Source organism: Acanthochromis polyacanthus, chromosome 8, assembly GCF_021347895.1.
Source record: "Acanthochromis polyacanthus isolate Apoly-LR-REF ecotype Palm Island chromosome 8, KAUST_Apoly_ChrSc, whole genome shotgun sequence".
Taxonomy (NCBI): Eukaryota; Metazoa; Chordata; class Actinopteri; family Pomacentridae; genus Acanthochromis; species Acanthochromis polyacanthus.
In genome coordinates this window covers 19,232,436-19,260,291 of record NC_067120.1, presented here as the reverse complement: position 1 = coordinate 19,260,291, position 27,856 = coordinate 19,232,436, and the positions used below count along the sequence as shown (strand labels likewise).

Genomic DNA, 27,856 nt, shown 5'->3' with positions numbered 1-27,856 from the left:
CTTGTAACTTAATAGTGCATATAGACATGAACATCATTTCTGGAAGACAAGGTTAACCAATACTCTGCTACAGCTGTGTGTTAAAGCTAAGCCCCTTGCTTTTACAGTGCAGCTCTGACTGAAAGCAAAAGCATAGCATAAATTATCTAACCGTCACTGGGATTGCTGTAATGCCACAAATCTAATCCATCTTCTCTACAAGGTAGCTGATTCAATCAGCAAAAGAAAATGTTATTTATGTCTATACAACTAAACTGTTTCACAATTACATGTAAGGGCAAATAAACCAATGACTGGATGTTTTTGTACTAAATAAAGCACCGCAGTTTATGAAATGTACAAGATTCAGAGGGAGGTGGTTGAGGTAGGTGTCAGATGAAGAACGCACTTGTCTCTTTCACTAGAGACCACAAGAGGTTCACGTCCAGACTCCAGTTTGTGGTTAAATTTAGGCTACATTCAGACTGCAGGGCTTAATGCTCAATTCCGATTTTTTTGTGAAATTCGATTTTTTTTGCGAGTTCGTTCACATTTCCAATTAAATGCGACTTGTATGTGATCTCCTGTGTGAACCTCACACGACCCAAAAGTGTTCCGCATGCACAGAAGAGGACACAACAACGACACACGCAGAGAGCGTGTTCAGTGTTTACGGAAGTAAACATGGACGCTAACAGTAGAACATGTCTGGCCATTTTAAAGTTGTTGTCCAGCCAGAGCCAGCATATTTATAACTTAATCGTTTTTAGTAGAAGGTCACGAAGGAAGAGAGCCAGGATTTTGGCCCTGGCGTTTTGTGGGGCAGTGGCAGCAGGGTCTGTCCAGAGAACTGTGTAGGTGCGGAGTCGCAGCCAGGAGTGGTGGGATAGTGATATGAGAGGCTTCACAGATGCAGACTTCATTCAGAATTTTCGAATGACAAGGGCGACCTTTACCTACATATGTGAGCGCTCTTCTCTTTTTAACACTCACGGGAAGACGTGTTTTGCTTGAACGCAGAATAGTGACGTTTGTCGTGTACCAATAAGGTATAGGTCGGATAAATGCGACCTGGCCGTTCAGACTGAAGTCACATGGCGAAAGATCCGATACGTATCGGAATTAGGACCACATATCCAAGTGGCCTGGGTTGCATTTGAAAAAAATTGGATCTGTGTCGTTCAGACTGTCATGAAAAGATCAGATACAGGTTGCATAGGGGCAAAAAAATCGGATTTGGGTCACTTGAGCCTGCAGTCTGAACGTAGCCTTTGGCTACATGGGCAACAAGTGGATATTGCACTGTAGGATCAGGTATATTTGGCAGAAAGTAATATGTTGTACTTGAAAGGGTTTTTTGGGGGCTATCAAAGTACTTGTAACTTGTCAGAAATGTTAAGGAGGTACTGCACACTTGTTTTTTTTTTTTTTTTTTAGTGCTTTCAGCAAACTGAAACACTTAAATGTGGTGTTAATATTGATTTTTCTGACCAAATGTTTAAAAATGTGTAATTCATGAGTTGGAAATGGCTCAACGTGCCATCTACTGTTTGAACTGCTGCCTACACCCGCAACCCCTGCTCTTGAATGGGAGTCTGTGAGGCCATGCTCCTTTATTTAAAAAAATATTTGCTCATTATGAGTCATCATTCACATGAGTTTTTTACCATTTTTTACTGACTGCCTATTTTGTCCACTGGTTTAGACTTGTGTTTTTGTTGGCTGCGGAAATAACGCCAGACTGCAGTCTTTCCCTTCAGACCTTAGCTGGAATGAACCCTAATTTCTAGGAGATAGGGTTTTCCCTCAGAAATGCAGCTGCTTTGGTTTCAGAGGTAATACAGTTTGATGAGCATGAGACCAGTAGCCATTTCTGACGGTTGAATTATTAATCAGCATTAAAGTGATTTTTACACCCACTTGTGTATGTACTGTCTGTGGTGTGATCAAGGCTTATTTCAGCCAATAAAAATATCAGCTGGACATCCATTATATATTATGCTTTTACTTATTTTCTGTCAAATACTCTTCATAATTTTACAGCATTGGATTTTCTCAATCAACGTGGTTAGGGTTTCACAAAATACGGTTGTAAAAGATGGCATGTGTCTATGTAAAAGTAATCCCTGTGAGATAAAAAGCTCCATCTTCAAACAGATATGAATAGTAGGTTTCCAACCGTTTCTGCATTATGCCTTTGTTAGACCCACACAGTAGAAGGGTGTGGTTAGGAATCCAACCAAGGACTCCCAATTTAATGCCATTTGCGAGCATGTGGTACCTGCCCTCACCACTGGGCTATTGGGTCCACCGGTTTCCAGTCTTTTTTCTTTCTTTCTATTCTTTCTACAGCCATCTACTTCAAGCACAACACATCCACAAAGTCAACTATCATCTTATTAATAAACGTTTATGCACTGTCTTGCATTCTCTTTAAGTAATATCACTACTTATTACCAGATTAATATAAATAAATTAGTAAACTATCACTTAAATTGCCACCAGTGGTGCAAGAAGATACAATGCAGTCATTTGGCAACAGCAGAATAAAAACATTACAGTTTTACACTTTAGTCAGCATATATCACAGCATTTCCCACGTGTACTCCTAATAACAGGGGAATAGGTCTTGTGTGTTCACAGTTTGTTTCCAGAACCTCAGAGAATGAGACTGAGCTCACAAGCACTAGGTGTTGCCCCCTCAGAAAGCTTCCAGTAGTTGGCCAACCAGAAAAAAAAGGGTTTTAGTCCCATTATAATCGTACCAGTTTTCAAAATGGACTGTATATAAAAGATGGATGTAGCCTCTAAAATGTGGAAATTAAACCTACATTCCTTGGAATGACCAGAAGGGGGCGACTCCTGTGGTTGCAAAAAAAAAAGTTGTATAGAAGTATCCAAAAACAAAAAAATCAACCCTGCTTTTCACTTAATTGGTTACCAAAGTAACCATATTTCTAAAGAGTTTATGGACTTATCAGTCCCTCCAGGATTTCGCGGGCTTGATTCGTGATTGTTGCGGCCGAAAATGCCTGAATTCGCGGCAGCTTTTCTTAAAAATTGCGATAAAAGTTGCAATGTTTTAAGCTTATTTGTTGTGATGAAATTGCGGGAGACAGTGACAACTGCTAAAAAGCTGCATTTTCCAGCTTGTAGAACATGTTTCAGCACGGTAATTGACAATATTTATTCCGAAATTAATTATTTAACGTTCCAACCCATTTCCACAAAAGCTGGCACACCATGATGGGACATTAGCAGCAGCCAGATACTGGTTTAATATGACGTGGTTGGTATTTGCGGCACAAATTGATAATTTACTATTGAATGAATCATATTTGGACATATCTGTCGGTGGCTTAAAAAGTTAATTTCACTTCCTGGCACACACTTGTTCACACACACACAAGCTCACGGCTTGTCACGTCAATTAACAAGAAGTGAGCGCAGTCCTCCACCAAGGCAGGTGTGTGTTCTGCTTGTGTACATACCGAATCGCGTAACCTAAATATGTAGCGGGCGACAGGAATTGATGGGACTCAGAAACACCCCCACAATTTAATCAGTTATTCCTTGTGTCATTTCCAATACGTCCACAGTGGTAGATTTGTTGTAGGATCACAACCGTGTGATCGTCAGCAGGCCGCTGAGGTAGGTTGTTGCCATGGTTACCGTGCTGCGATCAGACGCCGTGCCGCTATGAATCCTTAACAAATCCGTAGATCCAAACTTTAAGCCGTATCACTGCCGAAATCTAATCATTTGATCCTTGTGTCACTTCTGACCGACCCTTAAATTTTCATTCAAATCACTGAGTCCGTTTTTGAGTGATGTGGGTAGAGGAAGGATTCACACACTGATCGTCACATAACTCCGTCGTGTTCTCTGGTGGAATAATTAATCTAATTTACCTCATTCTGTCAGTGCTCTAACGGATCTGGATGCAACAGTTTCCATCATAGTAATTTGTCTGTTCTGTTGTCCGCTCATTTCAGCCGTTCTAATACGTTTCGTGTTTTTTTTTTTTTAAAGTGTGTATCAATGGATGATTTTTTTTTCTTTTTTTGTATTCCACCGCAATATTGGACGGGTATAAAACAGTTTAGCTCCGCTTTGGTGAAGAACATCAGTGAATTAATTGTTTATCACGGTCTTCAGCAGTAATTTTTGTTGGTAAATGACAGACATTAGCATCGCACATGTCTGCATCTTCAAACCATAAACAAGGAAGTGAATTCGGTGACGTACATGCATTATGTTTGCGTTGGGAGCTGCTATGATTGGTGGAACTCATGGGAGGCGGGCCAAAATTGCGGGAAAGTTGCGGTGATTGGACAAAATAGCAAGGCCGCGAAAAATTGCGGAGATTGGTTGATTTCGTGTGAATTTGTGCGATCGCAACATCGCGAATTCCTGGAGAGACTGACTTATATGCTATTTGCCATCCCCTTTAATACAGAATCATATTCACATATTTGTAAATTATGGTCTTATTTAGAGTAAAATGGCTGAAAAAGCAGTGACTGATATTGTATCAGCGTGCATAATGTCCCCATGCTCGGAGTCAGGTTCAACCACCTCTCAGTACATCTGCTTTCAAAAGAGCAAGATAGCGATGGCCATATAACTGTATCCACGTTTCATTTACAGTGTGTGGTTTTCAGGCTGATCCTGCATAACAGGCAATATTCAATAAAACAGATATATTTTTTTAAAACTATGAATCATGCAAAGCCTCTCTAGTGGATTCACTGTATAAAAATATAGAGGTGGAAATGAGCGCAATACAGCAGAACTCCTTTGAAGCACATTTGTGCAATGAACAATCTGTCCGAGTTCAATTGGGAGATAACCATTACTCATGTCGGATTATATAAAGATGATATTTAGTTCCTTGATTGCACCCCATAAGCCAGGTTAAACTGCTCACCTCTATAATGTGCTTCTGACCCTTGCAGAGCAGCTGTAGCGTTATTGTTACCATCAGTCAATTCACAGTTCAATTCACTGGTTCAGACATGTGGTGCACATAAGAGAAATATAAAAGATGCAAAGAAGAAAGAGATGTGAGACATAAGACAACATAAAACGGATATTTACAGATTCAGGTCACCGTGGAAAAAAACGGGTGAGTCACCTCATAATTTCATACACCTGCCTGTCTCTTTTGATATTCCACTCGCCATTAATCTGCAGTGATCCATTTTCATACGTAGTCACTTTTCTTCATTACCCTACTTTCACCAGGCCATTGTTTTATTACACCCCATCTGATCACTTCACCACATAATAGCTCTTTTTCCCCCTCAGCTGTTTAAAGTTGATTCTTTTTGCTGCAGCTTGCCAGGATATTGACTGGATTTTTTTTTTTTTTTTTCACGACAGGTTTATACGAACTTAGGTTTGACTCTGCAACAGCAAGGAATAGGAAAAAAAGACTAAAGAGAAAAAAATTGAGATCTCTTAGGTTAGTGTACCTCTGTAATATGTCCAGTGGACTGTAACTATCTCCCTGTGGATGAGCAGACAACTCTGCTTTTCAAGGGAGGAGCATTGAAGGAAGTGCCATCACTTCAGCTCCTCTGCGCCAATTGCTCCAAAATGGCCAATTTCCTGTCTAGGGTGTGTGTTTTCACATTTTTATCATCCCCTGCCGTAGTTATCTAGTTGCACTTAGGGCCATCAGTCATCGATGCTGCGTTTAGAGGAAGCCGATGTGCAGTAAAACTGACGGACGGCCTTCCGCATGACTGAAGATGTATGAGACATGCAGGCGAGCTGCTGGGGCTTTTTTTTATTGTATTTTCAGCGCTGCCATAAGGTGCCAACAGGGAAAATAGCATTGCTTACCATGCCTATGAGGGAATAGAGCCTTTTGAATGTGGCTTCTCAGTCTTTGGAGTGATTTCCTTATGTTCTGTTTTTTGCTGGTTTGTTTATGGCAAATATTAAAATACAGAAGCAGCAAACTAGATCATCACTTCTATTGCAGTCATTCTTTAGTACAGATTCATTTCAGAATCAACCTTGTTTGAACTCACCACTTATGATGAAGAGAAAAAATGGTACTTTTCAGATTATTTGGGCAAATTTTGACAACAAACCATCCATTAATCAGTCTTTATGCATTCAGTTCATTCTTTCATACTTCTTCATATGCTATAAACAGTTCTGTAGACATCTTTAAAGTGAACTAAGGTGCTACTGAAAAAGACAACCTTTTGTTAACATTTATCGTTTGCCATGTCCTTCTCTAGAATTCAGATAAATAACTAGAGAAGCACTCAGAGAACGCTGTACTCCGCCAACGCTGTTCATTCTCCCATATGGCATTGTTAGAAATGCAGCATCTTTTTGCTTTTTAGAAATGCAGCCTTTGTTTATTAGGTATTAGTGATTAGAAATCATGACAACATAGAATTTGGCCATTTAATACAGATGTACTCACAAACAAAATTAACTTTCGCTGAGCACAGGCGTGTGTACGTTATGTACGGACACAGAACCGTGTCACCTCAATATGTAGCGGACTGCGGGACTTGATGGGACGCGGAAACACCCCCACAATTTAATCAATTGTTCCATGTATCATTTCCGATCAGTCTGCAGCAGTCGATTTGTTGTAGGATTGCAATCATGTGATTGTGAGCAAGCAGTTGACGTAGTGTTCACTTGCAGTCATAGCTACAGTGACACCGTGTTGCTATGTCACAATGATCCAGCAATCTTTAACAAATCCATGGATCCAGACTATAAGACACATCACTGCCAAAATCAGTTGGTCCTTGTGTAATTTCTGACCTTCTCTGAAAATTCCATCCAAATCTGTTAGTCCATTTTTGAGTAATGGTGCAAACAGACAAGCCAACACTGATCATCACATAAGTCCGTTGCGTTGCTTGGCGGAGAAATAAAATAGAATGAATAAATGCAATAGTTTGACTTAAACTGGTATAAAACAGCTTTCCTTAGGTCATATCTCTGGCAACTGGAATTGATTTTAAAGTTACTATACACACTCTGGTGCAAAGTAAACTTGTGCCTCTCAAACTCATATCCACAATCCTGATACATTTCAGAACTTAATATTGAATATCAGCCTACAGAGGCTGAAGTTCAACAGCTGACAGTTACATTCTTCTACATCAGCTTGAAAAACATCAGAATCTGTTGTACTGTGCCTTAAGAATGGAGATTACATATTCCGCTGCACCGGATAACTACAATGTACAGCATCAGAAAATGATTCATCATTTGCATAAGAACAATGAAGGGACACCTCTCAGCGAGCTCTAATGAGGAATGTTCCTGTTCGATGGCTTGCACTTCACCTTGCATACAAAACCCCGAAGACTTGACCTTTGAATTATGAATATCCTCCGCTGCGCGAAACTGCATCCATGTCGACAAGACAAGGAAGAAATGTAAAGTGAAGCATCCTGAGCTGCACTGAAATGCCATTTAGTTAATGTCTGTGCATCACTGTCCTTGAATTCTTCTTTGTTTCACTGAGAAAGTATCCCGGACTTGTTTTTACTACATAGAAACTGTGTATATGAGATTCCTACAGGAGAGCCGGAAGACGAATATCCACAGTCAGTCTTTCAACAGTATACTGGTAAAATTAGCTTCAGCTTCATCTTGTTGTCATCACAGTGACTGGATTTCAAACATGCTGCACTGTCACTTTTCAAATGCAAGATGCGTCTGTACACATCGTTCGACACCATGCCTGCATTTGCTTGATCTGAAATTCATGAATCTCTTCTCAAAGAACGATTGAGTGAAGCAGTCTGTTTATTTTCGGTACCTGCTACATAATTGGTTCCTCATGCTTTAGGGCAGAGCATTGTTCTTTGTCTAATTAGAGACAACTTCCCTCCAGTTGGACCCGTTCGTTTTCAATACGAGTTGTCAAAAATGGATAATATTCCGATTTCGCCAAAGGCTGCCTTTACGCCAACCGTTTAAAAGGAAATAAGGTACACTTGAATTTCAGTTTGTGTTGTTTGAGAATCCATGTTAACCAATCATTGAGCTGTCAGAACAAAATACTTTACAAAATATACCTGTCGCAATTAGCAATTATAACAGTTGTACTCTTAAAAATCTCTGACAAGGAATAAAAGACAGACTCAGAAGTGTTCTATTATAATATCCAGCTTTGTTTCTGTCATGTAATCGAACAGAAATATGCGCTGGTTAAAGTAAATGCCACACCAAACCAAATAAGAGTGAAAAAATAAAGGTAAAACTGTTAATACTCGCTTCTGATGATCTGACTTCCTTTCTGCTGTTCTTTCTGCATTTTTAACCTACTCTTTTCCTTGGCGGAGTTATAATACACACATATTTTGAACATTAATTCTGAGACAGTGCATCATTAGCCCATGGCTATGGCTTGCTTGATCCTGCTGTTGACATAAACTGGATGTTGTTGTGTTGCAAAAGAAAAATACTGTTTTGTCTTTCATTACACAATAGTATCATTCTTATGTCTTGTGCTTTTCCACGTTGCTCATTTCTCTTCTCACTTCCTGTGCTCTGCGTCCACTGGTGTATTTATTTGAGTTGATGGATGGAGATGGCATGTTTGTCATAAACTCTCATGTCTGGGTTATATCTAATGCTGTAAACATAGGATATGTCAGCATGTTACCAAAGGCCCTGCGTCCTTGCCCTTAGACACACAAAAGAAAACACAAAAAATGTAACCTCAGTAACAAATAAAAATCTTTTCATTCATGACTTTGCCAGAGGCATTAAAATATGCCAGGGTCACCGCTGTTTATTCCTGTTCCATTATTCTAGCTGCTGAGCTTCATGATCACGTAAGCGTTCACCGAATGCATACTGTCTGTTACCAAGGGCTCTCATTGTCCTTATTTCCAACTGGAACAAAAGGAGGAAACGGACTGAAAACAATTTATGGTCTTGAAATTCAAAACCATGATGTATGGCATGTATAGGATTATGCGTATGTAACATGCTTAATGTTAAACAGTAGGTGACCAGATTTGTTATTGTGCATCTAATTCGAAGCGTGTACTCGTAAAAGCAACAACAGGTCCTCAAGGATTACAGAAGCTCTTTAGCATCCATTACATTTAGATTAGCTGTTGGATCAACTCACCAACGTGTGAAGAGGCAATCAAGGCAGTTCCACGTTTGTGCTCAGTATCAAGTGTAGTTCAGTGACTCTGAGATGCTTCAACACTTGTTCATGCAATGCACTAATGGTCTGGCATGGAAGTGCCATATTGCTGCTACTGCTAAACTGAAACACTGTACCCAAGTTGAAAATTGGTGTGAACATCTGTCTTCAACTCCAATTACTTTTCTTCACATTTTAAATCAAGGTGTTTTGTACTGTAAGGAAAGTTATATTTTTTGACAGAAAAAAAACAAAAGGGAAGAAATACTAACTTTTACCAGTTACTTAAGCTTGCTTGAACTTAAGATGAAATTGTAACCTGTAAATGGCGTATTTGTTTGTGCTGTTTTCCAAATTGAGATTAAAGAGCAGACAATTGATTTTTTTTTTTCTGGCAATGTGGTCAAAAGCTTCACTGCAACTTAGACAGATTTAACTATTTTTGTTTATTACACCATTTTAATTTATTATTAGTCCAGACTGTGATTTCTAATGTTTAAATCCAGAAATGTAGAAGACATTCTAGCAGCTTTGTTATCGCAAAATGACACCACTATTAAAAAATAGGTCTTACTATCGGAAACATGTGGTTCTTGGCAAGTTAAATGATGTTTTCTTGGTCCAAGCCGGATTTCATCCAGCTGTTTAGAATGCATCTGAAGTTCAGTGGTTCTTGATCCAAATACGCAGCATATAGTGATGAAAAAGAACTAAAAAGCTTGGGGGTAGAATGGTTATTAATTTAGGCAGAGGTCACATTGCTTAAGAGTTTAGCTTGACTTTTGGAAAGTCTTTTCATCTTCCAGAATCAAATATCAGTAAGTTTCTTTGCCTTTCAGCTCGACCTACTTTTGACACGGGGAAAACACTAAAAAAGTTAAAAAAAAAAAAATGATAAGAGAAAAATCACCCCCTTGCACAATATTTCCCCCTTTTCTGTCAATAGCCACAGATTCAAAAGTTCAAAAGTAGCCTTGTTTTGCATTTTTGAAATAAAGCTTAGGCAAAATAGGCCCAGATCTCTTCGAGCGAAATGTGTGTTTGTGGAAGATTTCCTCTAATCCTCCCTGCTAAGTGCAAAACAAGAATCCAAGGTCAGCTTTCCAAAGGATGCAGGGGCCGCATTCCTATCATGTAAAGGGATTTAGCCGGTGCAGCTTTGAGGTGTGTTGCTGCCGTGCCCAAATGCACAGCAACTGCACATGTTTGTTGAAACATGCATACAGAGTGTAGCAAAACACACAAAGGAAGAGGACATGCTTGAAAGGCACCACGAGGCATCGCTTTGAAATGCATGTTTCTTGTATGACTGCACAGAGACGATGGTAGCGCATGAACACACATCCTATAAATTAAAGGAATAATGTATTTTTATGCCATTTTATTGTGTGTCGAAGACAATTAAGAGTTCTACCTATGTATTACAGCCAGTTCCCCTCAGGCTAAAATGTAGCACAAAAGAATAACCGGCCAAGCGGGATGTAATGCTGATAAAAAGAGAGCTGAACAAGAGTTCACGAGTGCACAGGTACACTCAGTGCTAATGTCTGTAATGTGTGCATATCAACACTGTATTTACCTTTGGTTTTGCCATAAGCTGTTGCCATGGTAATGAGTGGCGTATTCATGTTTATGGGGATGTTTGCGTGCGGAATATGAAGATACACAAAAGCTCATCTCTAATAAGAGTATAAATGGGATTTGAAGTATTATCTGTGTGAATGTCAGCTCGTGGGAGAAGAAATGCAAATACATTATGTTTACTACAATTTGTATTGTTGGGGTTGTGTGTGTGTGCTACATATGTCTCATTATTGGGAGTGATATTAACATGTCCCAGGGAATGAATCTCTATTGCTTATGATGTATGTTTTAATGGTCCTCTAAATGGATATTCAATAGTCATTAATCTTAAATATGAAATGGCTCTTGTAATTATTTCCACAAGGACCTTGTTCAGACAAAGTGACAGTAGGACATCAATGTTTCTCTCTTGAATTAATGGACAAACACAATAAATAATGAGATGCCATTTTTAATTACGTTTTTTTCCCTTGCTCAAAGTTTCAGGATCACAAAAGTGCAGCTGGGGTGAACTATGTAGACGTATCCAGTAGTTCCAGCAGTTTGTTGGATTTGTGTTTAAAGTCTGTAAACAGATTTTGGGCTCAAGGATGAGCAGCAACTTCCTCTTGTTAAAGGTTTAGTCTTATCTCCTGTATGCTGTTGTGGAGAGATTCTGCTTTTAAAATGATTGCAAGGCATCAGTGCATGAAGGTCATCGCCCCTCATATTGGTGGGTGCACTACGCTGCCAAAGATTATGCTACTGAGCCTCGTTCAAGGTTTGCTGTAATGGTTTAGAGCTGATTCTACATCAAATATTGATGCGTTTAACAGACGAGAAATAGCTTACGGTGGATAGAGTAAAATGGATGGGGCAGATGCATTTAAGAGTTACGAAGTGATGAAGTATGAACTGCAGCTATAAGGGTGGATAGCAAAAACGACAAAAGGCAAACGACAGACTTCAGAAGTCGACTGAATGGTAAAATCTCACAGTGCTAAAACTGATTCTGTTTCTTATACACTGAACATTCATGGCTCTGTTCAGTAATCTGGAAGAAAGCTGAGATTTGTTTACATGCCCTTCTTGACACATGATTTTCATTGTGTTCATTTAGGTTTTTTGACATTTGGCTAATGTTCTTATCAGAAATGATTTACAGTAATTGAGTGTGTTGGGTTTTAGTACTTTGTTCAAGGTCAAGGACACTTTTACTGGGCGTTGCTGTCTATGGACGCAAGGGCTCTTGTCAGCTCGATCTATACTATTATCCCCTAGCTGTGGGTTGATATCTGTTTTTTCTAGGTCATCATGGTTGTTCATGAATGTGAAGACAGTGATGATGATGACTGTACACTCTGGATAAGATCACTGTGTTTAAAAATGACTCCAATCCAAACACTACACCGAGGCTCTGAATACCTTTGTGTTTCTTTGTATGTAAAAATGAGCATGATACTTTTTCACTTTCCTGTTTATTGTTCACTCAGAGCTTCTTTGTTGATAAATTACACTTTTAACTGCGTAAAAGAACCGCAGCTATCAGTGAGGGATGTAACCCAGACGACACAGGAAGCTGCTGCGCTCATGACTTGTAGTTCAGTTTGCTTTTAGGGGGAGAGGAAGGACAAGAAGAAGAAGAAACCTATTTCCACCAGCGAACACTTTGCCTGCACTAATCTCATCATTTCTATTACACAGCAGCAAACTCTCCATTTCCGTTACCTGATTAATGTGCTTGCACACCACACACACACACACACACACACACACACACACACACACACACACACACACACACACACACACACACACACACACACACACACACACACACACACACACACACACACACACACACACACACACACACACACACAAACTGAGTCATTTCCGTTTTGCGTCTGGTCTCACAGAATTGTGCAAAAAGTGTCTTTGTCCTTCCATCCTGTTCATGTGTTACACCCCAAAGCCTTCGTTGCACTTCAAATAGCATTTGTGTTGGTATTTGGTTGGATGTGCATTCCTTTGTGTTGGCTCATTCGGCCAAACTGCACTATCCCCTGGACTCTGTAACTACTCGCCCACAGCTCCTGTCCTGTTATAAACAGGGCTGGTGGTTTTATATTAGCCTTGGTGTGTCCTATCTTTTGTTCCTGTCACAATCCTTTTTCTTTTGCCAATATGTGTAGCCACAGTTTAGAATTTCTATTCACCTTAAGACCTCAACCCTGCAGAAAAACATGGCTAAAAGTTATTGTGTTCAAAAACAGTAATGACAATAATAACATGAAAAGCACTCAGAGAGCGCAGTACTCTGCCAAGGCTGCTCAGTTGTTGCATAATTTCCAACGGATGAAATCTTTAAAAAGATGCCGTGGATTTGTCATATGATCGCAAACATGTGATCATCAGCAGGCACCTGACATAGCATTCACTTCTTGTCATATTTACAGTGACACCATGCTGCTATTTCGCAATGATCCACAAAATTTTAACAAATCCATTGATCCAGACTATAAGCCCTATCACACTATCAAATTCTAATCACTTAGTCCCTTAGTTGTTGTGTCATTTCTGACCTTCCCTGAAAATTTCATCAAAATCCGTTGGTCGGTTCTTGAGTAATGTTGCTAACAGGCAGACAGACTAACGCCGATCGTCCCGTAACTTCACCGCTATCCTTGCCGGAGTAATAATAATAAATAAGTGACTTTCTTGGGTTTTGTTACTCTGCTATTTTCATCCTATTTAGAATTTACTTTTAGGTTAGAAAATGACAGAAAACTGGTATTTTGCTTCTTTTTTGCTGCTAAATGCTTTCTTTGTTTATTTTGGTTGCAGATTTTTTCTGCATTCCTTTGCTCCTTTTTCATCATCTGCGAGGCACATTTTACTGCATCCACTGTATGAAATATGCTGTTTGAAGAGTTTCACCTCACAGCCCTTCCTTTGAACATTGTACTTGCTGTTTCTCTGTATCAGTCATGTAGATGGTCTTTCGTACCTTTCCGTCTCTTTCACTGAGACTAATTTTACCCTTTTCACCCTCCATAAGGGAAATCAGCAGAGAAGGAGCTCATAACTGACCACCTTCTGTTCTCCTAGCCAAACCATATGCATAAAAGAGAGGTCTTCTAAAAGCCACACTTCAGAAATCTGACAAACTACTATGTACCAGCCAGTATTGAAAAGTGTAATGCATCAAGTAGCAGGCTACTTATTCATGAGGTGAAAATCACATGCTGCACGTACAATATGGTATAGAATTACTCCAAAAGGACACTGCATGATTTCTAAGACCTACTTCAGTTTAAAAATATATTGCGTCCTATGAGGCATGCTTTCATTTCATTTCAGTGTGCTTCAACACATTTTTCCAAACCAAGTATGAAATTATCATTAACAGGAAGTCACAGCAAGAACTTAGTGAACTTAACTGAAGAAAAATTTTTGAAACTTTTCTATTTGCAAGGGGAAAAAACTACAGGGTGACACAAAAAAAATGGAAACTTTTTAACAATCCAATAAAACCAAGAGTGATGGAAGACAAATATTTTATTCATAGTAATTGAAACCTTAAACATGACATTTAAGAAACAATGAAGGAATTTTCGTGTTTTAAAAATTACGTCCTGTAGATGGCGTCCTCCTGTATGAATGCATTCTTGAAATCTACCCGGGGCTATCTCAAGAGTAAAGTGTACACGACTCGACCAAGAACTCTGGATGAGTTAAAACAGAGAATTCAGGATGAAATTCACAGTATCCCAGCTGAGATGCTGCAGCGGTCAATGAGGAATCTCAACAGCAGATTTCAAAAAATGCATTCGTACAGGAGGACGCCATCTACAGGAAGTATTTTTTTTAAAATGAAAATTCCATCAGTGTTTCTGAAGTGGCATGTTTTAAGGTTTCAATTACTATGAATAAAATATTTTTCTTCCATCACTCTTGGTTTTATTGGATTGTTAAAAAGTTCCCGTTTTTTGGGTCACCCTGTATAAAAAAAATTTTCTATGTGCAGCAAAAAGGTTATACTCTCATCACAAAATACACAAAATTAAGCAGAATGGGGGATTTTGTCTTTTAATTTCTTTATTAGAAGTTGTTTAACACATAGATTTAAAAGTTTGGGACCACTTAGAAATGTCCTTATTTATGAAAGAAAAGCAGTTTTTTTCAGTGAAGATAGAATAGAGGCCCATTTCCCTCATTTCCAACCATCACTCGTGTTCTTGTCGTGTTGAAATGCTAACTGATGATTAGAAAACCCTTATGCAATTCTGAACATGAATTAAAGTGTGAGTTTTCATGGAAAACATGAAATTGCCTGGGTGACCCCAAACTTTTGAATGGTGCTGTACATACAGATAATCTTACAGCATAAAAAAAGTTTTCCCTCGCCTTATTGGCACCAGCACACAATTAAAAGAATAGCAATTTTGACTCAAATTAAACTGGTTTACTGATACAACAATCCGGTGAAAATACAGTCAGCTCATCCACTGAAAGTGATCTAAAAGTTTTCATTTCACGACATATTTGTGAAGCGTTGCATGTTTCGGTTCTATCAGTGCTGGATTCAAAATACTTTTCCTGTCTTTCTTTTCTTCTCACACATAATGATCAAAGCCACTGACACAAAATTTTGTCACATGCACTACACTGAGCGAGAGCTAAAGCATTTCTCTCTGTGCGACTCACTCACTTACATGCATTGAGAAAGACAAACAAATAACAGCCAATATTCAGCCCAGCAAGCTTTGCTTATTGCCTCTTGGAGCAACGGCCCATTTTCTCATGGCATAGTAGATGGATGGAAATAAAAGAGACAATGATCACACAGGTATTCCTCCTCAAGGTCAAGAGCAGAAGTGTAAGAGACACAGAGACGTCGAGAAATTGCTTTTTCATCCCCAGTGGCAAATATAAATACAATGGAATGATGCTTTGATTCTTTCCATCTTTCTTTATCACTCTGGTTTACTTTCTGTATACAATAGCTCAGGTAAGAATGATTGACAGCTGTTTTTAAATTACACATCTTTTTTTGAAGAAATAAAATAATTGCTGTAGCCTGTAGGAAAAACACTTATCAAAATTTAAATGAATAAAACAGCGGCAGCTGCTCTCATACCCAATCAGCTTTATTCCATGTAAAACAAAAACTCTCTGAAGTCAGGGGTGTATGTGGAAAAAAAATCAAAGTTGCTTACAACTCGAGTGCGTCTTAATGAAGAACATAATTTGCTCTAAAATTACCGGCAGGAGCTTTACTCAGGTGAAGCTGGACATCCTTTATTCAATTCGGCCCTGGAGAGTGAGGAAGTGTGCCAGTGCGATGGTAAGACAGTAAGCAGACCTTAATTGATACTGCCAATTATTCTGTCTGCTGGCAACAAAGCGTAGCAAGTTCCAGTGAACAGCACATTGGTTTAATGAGACTAGGTGTCCCAGTACTGGTTTCGGGGAGTCTGATGGGGAAACTACTGCAGTTGCCTGTGATGTTACAAGACACCGATCACAGGAATAATCCATTAGAGCCACAGTCAGAACCCTTGTAATGTGGGAACGCTTGTGTGGTCCTCCAGCACTCTTATCACGCTGACGTCCTCCGAGGCACCTGCATGCAGAAGATTTATATGTTCTCTGTGAGGTTTAGGAGTGTTTAATGGCACATGTGATGTTAGATTCTTCATCATGGCTGCTTTAATGTTGAAATGAGTCCTCGGTCCCTTTGGTCTTTTTCCACTGGAAAAACCAATCTAGGAATACAACCTCACTGAAAGCGTGAACCAGCTGCTTGACAAATAACCTTCCATGGCACCAAGTGGCAGTAACTAATGTGTCGCATCTGAGGAAAATAGCATTGATTGTGAAAGAGTCATTTACTCCCTATTGAGAACAGATTTGTTTGGGGTTGTTTTTGCAGAATGTGAAGGATGGTTTCCCAATACTGGAAGATGCGGGTCAGTGAGTGGGGAGGTGCAGGAGATGATGTGTGTCAAGGTTCAAACCAAAGGTGCCTTAATGATCTGGGTAGGAGATCTTTGACAAAGAAAGAACGGCACTGACTTGTTTGCGAAGAGATGCATCGAACTGATCACAACCAGGCCCTCGGAGCACAGCGTCCTTTCTTTCCCTCTACCCGTGATTGCTTGCAGCTCTGAGCATATCATGGCAGGAAGGTGAAAGCAATGTTAGATAATGGCACTATCATGGGAATTACATTAGAACCCTCGAGACTTTAAAAAGGGCTCCTTACAAAAGCAATTATGCAGTGTGTTTGTCTCAAAGCTCTTTCATTCCACAACAATGTGTCAATAGCTTTAAAAGTGGAGTGCTAAGTAGGACTCAAGGGGCTGAGCAAAATGTCATTCCAAGGTCGTATTTAGACATCCCTGTACTGCAAAGGGTATTTTACAAAGGTGGCTGAAGAACCGAATGTGTTCTGCTTTATCTGGTAAGTGGAGATTAATTACAGGGTCACATTTAAGATTGGCACAGGCTTAAAAAGCTTCAGTAGATGCACAGCATGGAGCCACAGTACTCTGCAGTAAACACCCACATTACACAATAGGAGAGCATCAGGATAAATTACACGTCCAGCCTTTTAAAGCCAAAAGCTTCAAACTCAAATTTCACTGATATGCGCACTGACAGCTCATAACGCTGCAGTTCAGCACAACTATTCTGGACATCCACCTATCAAGATCATGGTTAATAATAATGATTCCACTTCTGTATTCTATTAATAGACCTCCTTTGTTCTGTCCTGCTGGATGCAGTATGTACACTGATAAACAAACTACTTCAGTCTGAAGAGCACACTGACTCTCACTCAGACCCCTTGTTTCAATGCCATTCAGGCACGTCACGACAACTGAAGCCACTCATCACTGATTTGCAATTAATATAGCTCCATATAAAGACACAAGGTCTTGTTTTGAATCTGGTGCAGCAGTCCTTTTCAAACAAACTCACGCCATGGTTTGAATGCATTCAGTCTCTGAAAAGGATTGGTGGCACGAATCTTTGTGAGACATGAACATTGGTCATAACTAAGGAGTGTTTCAGAGTTTCAGTGGCACACGGTAGAAAAATCTGGAATGAATCTTGTGAACAATTTGAGTCCAAGTTCTAGATTTTGCACTATTTCCTTCATGATTTTCAATACACTGAGCGTAGCACTCCTCATAGTTTGTGTCCGATGTGAAACAAGCGAGTACAAGCAAACCCCTTGTTATTGGAGAGTGAAGGGACAGAAGCAGTCAGAGGAAAAATAAAAGTAATGACAGAAATGCAGAAAGTGAAAAAAATATATATGATTGAGAGCTTTTATCAAGCTGTTGACATTCGGTCTGTCTCATATATTCAGAACAAGTACAGTTTCTACTTACAAAAACTAGAAAGCAGGAATGGGTTTTCAGCCTGCTATGATAACTCCAGGTTCACTGGTGATGAAGACACCGTGGTTGATTCACTTGGGAACAAGTAGTGCTACCACCAAGTGCACAGTCTCAGTGTGTGTGTCTGTGGGTGGAGGCTGGGGCAATGTGACAGCTAACAGTGCCATAGCAAAGAACGAGGGACAAACTGATGCTGTGTGATGTGAAACAAAGGCCCCTGAATGGCGTTTCTGGTACCTTGATCCTCAGGTTTAACACAAAGTTTGTTCAAATAACAATACTTAGTTTCCTCTGGGGGGTGTATAAAATCCTATGAAAGACTTCTTGATTCTGTGCTTTTGGCTGATGGATTACAATCGCTCAGCAATAGCAGTGTTTTTTAGTTGAAAAACATAGCGCACCAGCGCTAATGCAGGGGGACACAGCATGTGTCATTGTATACACTTTGCAGAGCCCACCTTGCCCTATCAATCGTTCAGAGACCTTTTAATCCTGCTACTTCCCTGTGGCATTGGATTGTCTCCAGCTGGGAGCAGCAAGTGTTTATTGGCTTCGGTATCAGTGGGATACTTGTCGTGGCCTGCCTCACCTTTAATTCTGAGATTCCTGCCAAGGCCGTGACAAGTGCCTCTTTGACTTCAGCCATCAACCTGAAACTCGGATCGAGTGTGAGGCTCCTAAATAGGGTGACGCACATACACGCAGCAAAATTCCAGAAGAGCACAGTATTTGTCCGCTATGAAAGAGAAGCGGAGACTATTGATTACTCTGTGTCACTTCATTTTGTCGGCCAAACTTGAGATGTTAGGCGATACCCTCCATAACAATATTCACATTTTTACATTGTGCGCTAGAGTTCCAAATAACCAAACTGAGTTAATAAAATTCATGCAGAGGTTGTAACACGTACATGGTGTCAGAGGAACTTGACAATACATGCTAGAATGATAAATATTGGCACAATGTTGTGGTATTCACACTAATTGGTCTGATGAGGCACAGTAATTAAAGGTCAGAACTTCTATAATTGAAAGGCTCAGTGCCGTTAGTCAATAATTTGCCAAACGAGCTTGAGTTATAGCATGTCTGCATTATTTCAGGGAGATGACATTTGTAGATATTTGTTTCCACCCAGTGAGAGATTAGTGCTGAGTCGGGATGCCAGTGGAGGAAGGTAGTGCATGTCTGAGGCCAGGGATGCAGGGAGAAATCCCATGACAGAAAAGTGATTCGGGTACTCCGTTTTTTGGGGGAACCTGATTTCAGATGGCACAGTACATCCAACAAGATGCAGAGAATTTGAATACAAATGGAAAGAAATGAGAGCTTGACATAATTTGCCTGCCGAGTGATGCAGCAAGGTTAGTTATTTTAGGAAAGTGGATCAGAGTTAGGGCAGGAGATTTTTGTTGACTCTTTTGGCATTGAAACTTGCGTTTCTTGTCCACTGAGTCGTTTGGTTTTTCTCAGCTTCTGTATGACTGAGAACCTGCAGGCCAGTTCTAGAGTGATGAGGCCAGTTAGAAACAGAGCACATAACATCCCAATGTTTCGGCCTGCTTTAAAAGACAATCCTGTACTTACCTTACCGGTCTGACCAACATGATAACAGGATGCTGAGTATACATAGCATGTCACGTTGGATGCATTTCACAAGCCCATATTTTGCTTTTTGGATTTTTGCCTTTTCTTCTATGTGTTCTATCACTTTTTGAGCAAGTACGATGTCTGCAAAGTTACAAAAGTTCAAGAGTGCTTCTGTCCCACTAAAACATTTCCCTTTCCTGTGTCCAAATCACAAGCATTTCTTTCATTACTTATTTTACATTACCATGTATCAAATTTGCATCATGCCCACTGAGCAGCTACCTCGACACACCCTTAAACAAAGAACGAAAAGTTGCCTCACAGTCCACCATTGTCATTTTCTCAACCACAAGCAAATGTTCTGCTGCTTTCCAAATCATCATACATTCCCAATACACGTGCAACTAAAGATCCACTGGATTACTCTTCCTTTTTAATAGTGCTGTCCCCACAGCAAGAGGACAATTCTTAGTTTAATTCTATATTGTGCAACCATTGTCTTTAATTGTTTGTCAAAGTAATTTCAGAAATAGTAGCATAACTCATGCAGACATTGTGCATTGTCTAATTTAGTATCTTCTGCAACAATTTCTTCTGATTCTGGGTCCATTTCTGGTTTAAAACTTGTTGTTTTTGTTGTTGTTTTTACAAGCTAAGACAGGGCTAGACTATGAAGCCAGTTTGACATAGCCCAGTTTTTATTGTGTGACTTGGCTCAACAAAAACTAAAACCCCAGTCAGAGTTAACAGGCATCATGAAGGTGGTAAGCAACTTTTTTTGTCAACATCAGGCTTTCTGCTTCAAACTCTCTGCATTTTTCACACAACTGGAGGCACTGGGCGTGTCTTTGGACTCTATTTCTGCACAAAATGAAACTGTGTGCAAGTCAACCGGCTTATAAATGAACAATGAGCAATAAATAAATATATGACGGTAAAAAGTGTTGCTACTGTAAATGATTCAACACACCAATGCTGGTCAAAAAAAAAAAAATCTTAATTGTGTGAAATGGATTTATTTTGCCAATCAATACAGCCGCTTATTTCTGACAGGTGCACATTAGAGCTGTTCAACTTTTCACCAAACTGCTGCGCTTTAAGTCCAGACTGAAAACTCACGTATTCAGATGTGCCTTCGAATCCTAGGACTGTTTTGTGGTTTTTATGGTTTCATGCTTTTCGTCGTTTCATGTTTTTTATGGGTTCTATGGTTTTATAGTAATCAAATTGTATTGTTTTGTTTTATTAGGCTGTTGGAAAGCACTTTGGTCTTCTGTTATGATGTTGTACAAATAAATTTTGATTGATTGACTGATTTAAACTTTATATATTTAAACATGATTTTGTGTTGAAGTGCTTTACTGTCTGAGACTGTCTCATAATGAAGTAAATCACTTTAATTTCAAGCCAAATCAAAGTGAAATTAATGTTACTGATTGGTTATTCTCTGTAATAAATACTAATAAATTAATCAGTTTTCTCATCAGTGTTCTATCAGCTGCAGTACCAGCAGTTTGAACGGACTTGACAGCAAATCGGGACCAAACATAGACGCATATTCATACGATTCAGCATCACCAACTAAATACTTGTTGGGTTCCAATAGCAATGTACTGTAATTACCATGGAGATTTAGCCAGGTAAAAAGAGAGCCACCATTATGAAACTGAAAACTCAGACTTTCAGCTGAACATTCCTCACTAGCCCACTAATCTTGTAACCTTGCCAGCAAGTTGATTTCTCGTGATATTTGTGAGTTCACAAATCTGTCAAGAAACCATCTTGCTCTGCTCCCACCTTCACTTTTCGTACAGCACCAAGTTGGTTCGGGCCAATCACGTAGCAGTATTCGTGTGTGGGGCGGGATAATGGGCGGGATATCCAGGTGTGACGACGACACCAAGCGCCAGTAGATCAAAACAAACATGGCAACGGAGGACAACGATCGTGTAGATGCTGCTATTAAGTCAGTTTTAGCTGAATCTCCTAACGCTTCTTTGAAGGAAGAACAACAAGAGGCGCTTTGCGCATTTCTGGATGGTAAAGATGTTTGTGCTTTTTTACCTACGGGTTTTGGTAAGAGTTTAATCTACCAATTGGCTCCGCTCGTTGTGAAGATCCCGTGATTGGCTAAAAACAAACATGTCAGAGGCAGGACATACTGTTGCATTGTCCAATCCGTGCCTCTTTCCTCCGAACGGATTTACATGGAGCGGTCCCAGATTGATATTGTGGAGTACTATCAAGTACTACACAATTATTAATCTGGCTATTGCCAGGTTCCTCATCTTGTGTCTTCGTGCACTTCTTAGAGGACTATGTTTAAACTCCTTATTTACACTACATAACCAATGTAATTTACCTCCTTTTCACTGGACCAGTAGACTAAACACACCACACTTGGCATTTCAGATAGATGGTAAAAAGAAGTGCTGCGGTGGTTTTGTAGAAGCATTTTGCATCATTTTATGAAGTCAATGAAAAACTGGTCTGGAATAGTGTTAGGGGCAGGGTGAGGGTGTCATTCATCAAAACTGCATGGAGTGAGGTGATTCAAATAGAAAACAATGCACAGTGATAACATGCTGAATGGCTTACTTATTCTTATGTAATTTCATGATACCAGGCTGGTTTGATTAGTCTGATTTACTACATTACTCATCTTGGTGGATTTTAGTATTTGACCCTTACACTCAATGTAAAAACATACAAGTGTTCCCTTTAACAATTCCTTACATGCATGGTGTCATATCTTCTATGCCATGATGTCATAAAAGACTGAAGATTCGTCTTTTTTGTTTTTAACATAAAATAGAAAATATTGTAGATTTTCTATGAACCATTTTATACACCTTTTCTAAACATTCATCCTGATATATTTTGGCATCTTTAGAAACTTTGCAAATAAAAGTGGCTTTTAAGTTAAAGTGCTGCACTTCCATGTCTGCCGACCCAGAATTAAACTGGTGCCTTAATGGCAGGTTATTGACTTCCACACTGAAACCAATAAAATTATCCACAGTATACTCGACAGCTTTGACTGCATTTTGACAAAATACAAAAGTTGAAGTATACCTGTCATGTTGCCTTTATAGACTTTTCCAAAATGGCAGTGATATAATATTTCTTTCATTTCCCCTATGTCTATATTTTGGAAACCACATATCAGTCTTTAATAGAACTATTGGGGGCTCATGAATCCCATTGGGCCCTTGAGCTGCTGCAAAATGCACACTGACATTCCACTGGAAAATCCCTAAAGGTGGAGTCAATCATTTGTACTGGATGCTGAATTTTCTTCTTTTTTGGATGAGTTTAACTTGCTCTAGCAGTAAAACTCAAAGCTTCATAGAAACGGATAAATAATTGCATGGCTTTTCCTTTTCAATCTTGGCATGTAATTAACATTCAATCACAGATCAGTGTTAACCCTAATTCTATAAATTAAATGTAGCAAGTGTGATTCTAATAATTGCTCTTCAGAGGAAAGAAATAGTTCATATGTCTTAGGTACTCCAAGCACATATGAAAAGCTTGAATATTTGACAGCACCTGCTGTCTGAGCTGTTACTTTAGAACACTTCAACTCTTAGAACAGAACAGGGAACCCGACCATGTACTCACAGCAAATTATTCACTTATTGTAATTGTCACTATGTTGTGCATCAACAATCATGAAAAAGTAGGACTGGAACAGCCGAGCCAAACATAAAACTACTGCTTCAAGAGGCAATTTATGGGTTCAAGCCACTTTCTGTTCACCAGAAGGAAACAGCTCAATTGCCCAAAATTACAGCTGTGAGCAGCAACATGCCAGTCGTGGGCTTGACAAAAATGAGCAAAATTTCTTAGCACAGGATTTCTCTAAAAACTGCACACAACTGAGTTTTACGAGAATTTTTCAAGGACAGACTGAGTCATTGGTAATGACCTGCTAAGCCCCACACTTTCAACAGGTTTCTGACTGATTGTCACCATGTTTTTGGACCTATTTTGCCCATTAGCGGGAAAATTGTGCAGCTCTCTGCCTCTGAGGGTTCTAGTTCTGTTGACAAGTTTTACTAGGTAGCTTCAGCTCACAACAAATTGAGCAAAGCCATAAAACGCCAGTTAAAATAAACAGACTTCCCACAAATGCACCAGACTTGCACTTAAAATTCATCAAAATTGTTGAAATTTTGATGAATCTATGGTGCATCTATGGAGCACCCAGTTTACTGCTAAGCCTCATCCTTTACAAAGAGTTTTGATTGATGTCAGGCAATTTTTTTTTAACTAATCTTGCCTACTTATGGTACAGTTGTGTACTATGGAAAGTAGATGTCAACTTCCTTTTTTCTGTCTATTGGAAACTACACTTTTGGACCTTAATTACAGCATAATTTGAAATAGGCACATTATTTCCAGTTACTGGACCAAGCTTCATGTTGAATTTTAAATTTTCCTTTAGGGATTAAACTCAAAATATGAGGAAAATGTAAACCAAAATCATTTGAAATTCATTTTGCAACAAGTATCTGTGATAGCTGAGAGATTTTAGAGTCCCATGTTTTTATCCGGCTGTTTTGAATATAGAAACAATGCATGAATTTATGTTGCTATAATGAAACTGAAAAACAAGTAAACCTAATTTTACCCAGGCAATAATTAAGCAAAAATGGAATCAAAACAAACGTCGCTCACCCTCCTCTCTGTGTGTCCAGCTTTATGTTGATTAGCAATTCCAACGGTTCAAGAGTGCTGTCAACTGTGATGGTTTCCGTCTGTTGTACAGTAAATCCTTTGAAACAACAATTTATAATCAAAAGGAAAAGAAAAGTGAGAAAATATACAACTGATTAGCATATTCATACTCATTCACTCACTGCTCATTTTTGCCACTTTGTGTTTCTGTGTGTTTGTTTTTCTTTTTTATTTCCATTTCAGAGGAAGAGGTCTTGATCCCAATTAGACTTCGCAAATCAGCAAAAGCATCAGTGAGTCAGTTCATACAGGCATCACTTCACAAGGACAGCTGACAGTGCAACATGTGAGAGGGACACACAAATGGACAACCACAGAGGCAGTTCTTTTCCTCCGCTTCTTTTCGACACCTCATCTGTACTTGCAGCAACACTTTCACATACTTAAATTCATAAGATGTCCTAGAATTATTTTCTCTCTGTTGCAGCTCAAAGAAAGAAACCCTTGGTAGAGGTGAATAGAACAGCTGACACATTCAGTAGGATCCAGCAGGACTCACACTTGCTTCACTTTAATTGTCAGTATGTTGCCCTGTGATGGATGGTTTTACCTCACCTCTTACCGAGTGTCAGCTTGGAAAGGCTCCAGCCCTCCGTGACCCTCTACATTATGAAGCCAGTATCGCTAATAGATAGGTGCTGGTGCATTTAGGTTACTTAAATGAGTAGCTTGAGATGAGGTTTGGTTAACGGCAATTGCTTTCCAGCATACATCATTAGCACTATTCTCATTTCCACTATTGAGCAACACCAAACAGAACTGTCATCCCTTCTGACACTGGACAGTATTTGACCTTCTAAATAGCAACGAAAGATCAGTAACTTGGGGAAGGGGAGGGCGTCATCATGAAGCTCTCTGTATCTTTGCAAGCTAAACTCTCCACATTCACACAGTGGTATAGTTCGGCTCTCTCTAATTACCACACGAAAGAAAGTCCTTCCTGACATTTGACCCCTCAGTCACTTACTTAAAGTCCCAGCAGTCATTTCAGCATTGGCGTTTTGTCACAGAAACTGCTAATAATGATCCCAATCCCACTCCCCAACTCCTATTCACTTGCACAGACATAAACACCACACACACACCATGAGGGGACTGGCATGTTGAGAAATGGCTATAACCCTGGAACAAATAAAGCCACCCAAAAGAGAGCTAGCATTTCCCCACCTAATAATTGCCTCAGAAACGGCGTAGAAATAATGAGATTCTGCTGACACAATGCAGCGCCGGTCTGAATGCAATATATGTTGTATCCAACCTCTCCACAGTTAGCTTGCCCAAACCTTTATGTATTTGCCATTTGCCTCTGCAGGGTAGGCAGGTTGAAGAGGTTAAATGGTTTTATTTGCTATTGCCTGTTTGCTCGGCTGATCTCCATGCTCCTGTGAAATTGCTGTTGTATCATAGATTTACCCATAGTCTAAACTGAAACCAAAAAAAAACAAAAGCTGGACCCAAAGACACAGTTGTGACAGCAGATTTCAAGATGCTTTGTGTTGTATTATCATACAAACAAGCCACTATGCCTTAATAGGTTTTGTGACAGGACAGGAAGCTTCATGAGATTCCTCTAAAAAGTCTTACACTCAACAAAAATATAAACGCAACATTTTGTTTTTGCTCCCATTTTTTATGAGATGAATTCAAAGATCTAAAACTTTTTCCACATACACAATATCACCATTTCTCTCAAATATTGTTCACAAATCTGTCTAAATCTGTGACAGTGAGCACTTCTCCTTTGCTGAGATAATCCATCCCACCTCACAGGTGTGTCATATCAAGATGCTGATTAGACACCATGATTAGTGCACAGGTGTGCCTTAGACTGACCACAATAAAAGGCCACTCTGAGATGTGGCAAGATTTGAGGGAGCGTGCAATTGGCATGCTGACAGCAGGAATGTCAACCAGAGCTGTTGCTGGTGTATTGAATGTTCATTTCTCTACCATAAGCCGTCTCCAAAGGCGTTTCAGAGAATTTGGCAGTACATCCAACCAGCCTCACAACCACAGACCACGTGTAACCACACCAGCCCAGGACCTCCACATCCAGCATGTTCACCTCCATGATCATCTGAGACCGGCTACTCGGAAAGCTGCTGAAACAATGGGTTTGCATAACCAAAGAATTTCTGCTCAAACTTTCAGAAACCGTCTCAGAGAAGTTCATCTGCATGCTCATCGTCCTCATCGGGGTCTCGACCTGACTCCAGTTCGTTGTCGTAACCGACTTGAGTGGGCAAATGTTCACATTCGATGGCGTCTGGCACGTTGGAGAGGTGTTCTCTTCACAGATGAATGCCGGTTTACACTGTTCAGGGCAGATGGCAGACAGCGTGTGTGGCATCGTGTGGGTGAGCGGTTTTCTGATGTCAATGTTGTGGATGGAGTGGCCCATGGTGGCGGTGGGGTTATGGTATGGGCAGCCGTCTTTTATGGACGAAGAACACAGGTGCTTTTTATTGATGGCATTTTGAATGCACCGAGATACCGTGACGAGATCCTGAGGCCCATTGTTGTGTCATACATCCAAGAACATCACCTCATGTTGCAGCAGGATAATGCACGGCCCCATGTTGCAAGGATCTGTACACAATTCTTGGAAGCTGAAAACATCCCAGTTCTTGCATGGCCAGCATACTCACCGGACATGTCACCCATTGAGCATGTTTGGGGTGCTCTGGATCGGCGTATATGACAGAGTGTACTAGTTCCCGCCAATATCCAGCAACTTCGCACAGCCATTGAAGAGGAGTGGACCGACATTCCACAGGCCACAATCGACAACCTGAGCAATTCTATGCGAAGGAGATGTGTTGCACTGCATGAGGTAAAATGGTAGTCACACCAGATACTGACTGGTTTTCTGAGATCCCCCCCCAGTAAAACAAAACTGCACTTTTCAGAGTGTCCTTTTATTGTGGACAGTCTAAGGCACACCTGTGCACTAATCATGGTGTCTAATCAGCATCTTGATATGGCACACCTGTGAGGTGGGATGGATTATCTCAGCAAAGGAGAAGTGCTCACTATCACAGATTTAGACAGATTTGTGAACAATATTTGAGAGAAATGGTGATATTGTGTATGTGGAAAAAGTTTTAGATCTTTGAGTTCATCTCATAAAAAATGGGAGCAAAAACAAAAGTGTGGCGTTTATATTTTTGTTGAGTGTATGTAAAGAGGTGTATGTTTGTATTTCCTTCCTCCATAATCTTCTATAGTGTTACTCCATTTATTTCATCCAGCAGTTTTTAACAGTTATTGGACTGTTATGAACAGGGAGCTGAAGTAAACAAAGTTTTTGCCCTTCAGTCAGAATGTCAGAGTTCAAGACTAAAGGTCAGAAAACATCCAAACTGGTGAGTGTGAACTCGATTAACATAATGTTCTGTGGCAAATTTTGACCTCT

General features: G+C 39.8%; 1 protein-coding gene across 1 annotated transcript in view; it reads left to right on the top strand.

Annotated features, from left to right (window-relative positions):
- The window catches only part of lingo1a (leucine rich repeat and Ig domain containing 1a), a 158,536-nt gene that overhangs the window by 87,553 nt on the left and 43,127 nt on the right, over positions 1-27,856 (top strand). The window lies entirely within an intron of this gene.